Below are 3228 nucleotides of genomic sequence, written 5' to 3'. Positions count from 1 at the left end.
GGGGGGCTCAAAAAAGTTGGGGGGGGGGGGGGGGGTGACCTTCTGTGTCTCAAGCGTGCAAAAGTATTAAAAAGGGGAGTGGGCAAAAGAGTTTGGGCGAGGGCGCCTGGGGCTGAGGTTTAAGACCTTGGAGGTTTGGATCCTTTGGGGGCGGACCTTCTGTGTCTCAAGCGCGCAAAAAAAGTATTATAAAAAATGGAGGGGGCAAAAAAGTTGGGGGAGGGTGTCCTTGGGGTTGGGGTAGGGGACCTTCCAACACTGTTCAAATGGTACTTGTGTATTATACTGAACACTGTCGAGAACCACCCAAACAAAAAATAATATGTATCTCTTAAGAGAAGTTAGCATTCCCTGAGATGCCTTACCATTTTCGTTTCTACTTTCAAATTTATCTTGTCTCATGGAGAAATTGTCTCAATCAGTTATCTTGTCCCGTCTGTATTTTAAACTCTCAGATAAGAATATTCCAATGTTGAAATTTCCTTATCTGATGATAACCAGGGATGTGATCTTGTAGGAAGGAAGATAAGTCTGCAAACCAAGATTAGAATATTAGAAGCTACAGTGATGACAGTGGTTAAATATGAATCTGAAACATGGGCGCTCTAAAAAGCGGATGGAGATTTGCTAGATCTTTTCCAGAGAAATTACTTGAGGATTGTTCTTGGTACTTGGCTGACTGACCGTACTTCAAACAATAGGCTATATGAAACATGAGGCTCAATACCGCTCTCTAGGGCTATAATGAAAGAAAGGTTGCGGTGGCCAGGGCATGTTGTGCAGATGAAGGATGATAGATTGTCGAAGATTATTCTTTTCGGCCAACCGTCTAGGGCTAAACGGAAAGCAGGTCGTCCACTTCTGGGGTGGGAGGACGTCATAAAGAAAGATTTAAAGGAAATGGGAACTTCATGGGCGGATGTAAAGAGGGAGGCTTTGAATAGATTGGGATGGAGGAGGAGCGTGAGTAGCTGTGTTGATCTCAGGCGGCTTGGTGCTGCTGTGAGTTGTTAGTAGTAGTAGTAGTAGATGTGGATGAACATGTGCACAAAGAAACCAGAATATTTGTCCATTCATTTGTTAAAGCTCTACCTGCTACAGACAGCAAACTAGAGGAAATTAGGCAAAAGACTGCCATAGATTATGAACTGAAAGCACTGAGAAAGACTATTCAAGAAGGCTGGCCAAGTAACAGAAAATCATGTTCAAACACAATAGTGTCATACTGGAACATTCGTCAGGACCTTTCAAGGCATGATGGTTTAATCTTTAAAGAGCCCAGAATTGTCATCCCTGCCATTTTACGTGAAAGTGTTTTAAAGGTTCTGCACTCTTTACACTTGGGAGCAGACAAAACAAAGCAGAGAGCTCGAAGGATAGTCTCCTGGCCCGGCATAGGAAAAGACATCGAGATATTTATCCAGAAGTGCAATGTCTGCATTCATACAAAATCCAACAACCAAAAAGAACCAATGATTGGCACACCATTTCCAGCCCTACCCTGGCAACATCTGGGGTGATAGCTGTTTGAGTGGAATAGCAAACAGTATATCGTAACTGTTGACAATTACAGCAGATACTTTGAGGTGGATAGCTTAACCTTTAATACCACTACCCAAGTGGTCACTAATCTGAAGGAGCAATTTGTACGCCATGGTATACCAGCAATCCTCACCTCAGATAATGGACCCCAGTTAAACTTCAGGGAATTTCAGTTATTCACAAAATATTGGGGTATCAAACACAACACATCTAGCCCTTACCACCCCATGGCAAATGGATTCGTTGAAAACAGCGTGTAGACCTACAAAAAAAAATCAATAAATCTATGCTAAGTGGACAAGATCTGTACATTGGCCTGCTTGAATACCGTAACACACCTGTGGAAGGGTTGGTAGCACCAGCCCAGCTGCTCATGAGCCGGCAGTTGCGATCAGTACTCCCTGTAACAGAAAAACACCTAGAAAAGCCACTAGTGTCCGAAAATAAGTTTCGGGCATATAGAAATCAAAGCAGAGCACACAAAAACAATTATTACGATACGGGGTTTGGACGGCCAAACCCCTGCCAGAAATACAAGTAAGATTAAAAGTACATGTCCAGACAACACCAGACAGTCCTTGGAAAAGAGGAACAGTAACTGAAATATGCTTCAACCACGATCATACAAGGTTCTTACTGATGACGGATCATCCATCCAACGCAACAGAGTTAGAATATATCATAGAAAAGAAGAAAGTAGAGACGTATATCGAAAAAAGACATGAAATTGAGCCAAATGAAAACTCTTAGCCTGACGCACCTACAATTAAAACTAACACTTTCCACAGCCCAGCTTCCACCAAATTAACAAGCGAAGCTGATTGCACGCATTTCAATCCAACATTAGACAGTGGTAAAAATGCATCTTTCCATGTACTAGTAGAAGTGCACAACACCAGCCAAGAGCAAAACCAAATATACGGTAAGTAGAACCCATCAAACAAGATCTGGCCAATCTGTAATAAAACCTAAGAGGTTGGATCTCTGAAGATTAAGAGTATGATTTCTACAGAAAAGGGGAGATGTAGTATCCTCCTATGATTTGGTTGCCTTAGTGAATTAGTTATTGCTTTGCTTATTATGTGCTTAAATTTGTTTGTTTGCTTTGCTTGCTTACTTGCTGATTATATTATGTTTACAGGTGCTTAGCAGGTTTGAGCAATAATTGTATATGTATGTATTCTATTTTTCGAAAACGGCTCCATATACTTTGGGATATTGGTATCTTGGGATATTCTCGCATAAAAAAAAAAACAATCTAGATAGGTCAGAAGTCTGAGAAAAATCATAAAGAGCCTTAATTTTAGTTTTTGCAATTGACGTCATGAATGCCTACCATACCTTTGAAAATGTTCGGCAATATGTATTTCGTAATGGCAAGAGACAAGCCGAGGCAAAAGAAGAAGTTTTGTCCCTCCACCGGAACCATTAAAAGAAACAAAGGTGGTCATCGGTGCCTACCATACCTTTGAAAATCGAAAACCTGGACTTGATAAATCGTTGGAAAAGAGAAGTGTTTGTCCCACCTCCTGAACAATTAAAAGAAAAACAGATTCGGCGACATATCTTTCATAATGACAAAAGAAAAGCCGAGGCAAAAGTTAAAAGTAAAACAAAATATAACTTTACAAAGGCACTACTTCTAATTTAAAGTCCATTTGGACGTCATGACATCAAGAAAGGATC

The sequence above is a fragment of the Artemia sp. Qi Xiang Cuo genome, chromosome 21 (genome assembly GCF_049724085.1).
Source record: "Artemia sp. Qi Xiang Cuo chromosome 21, ASM4972408v1, whole genome shotgun sequence".
Lineage (NCBI taxonomy): Eukaryota > Metazoa > Arthropoda > Branchiopoda > Anostraca > Artemiidae > Artemia > Artemia sp. Qi Xiang Cuo.
This window is presented reverse-complemented; position numbering follows the sequence as displayed.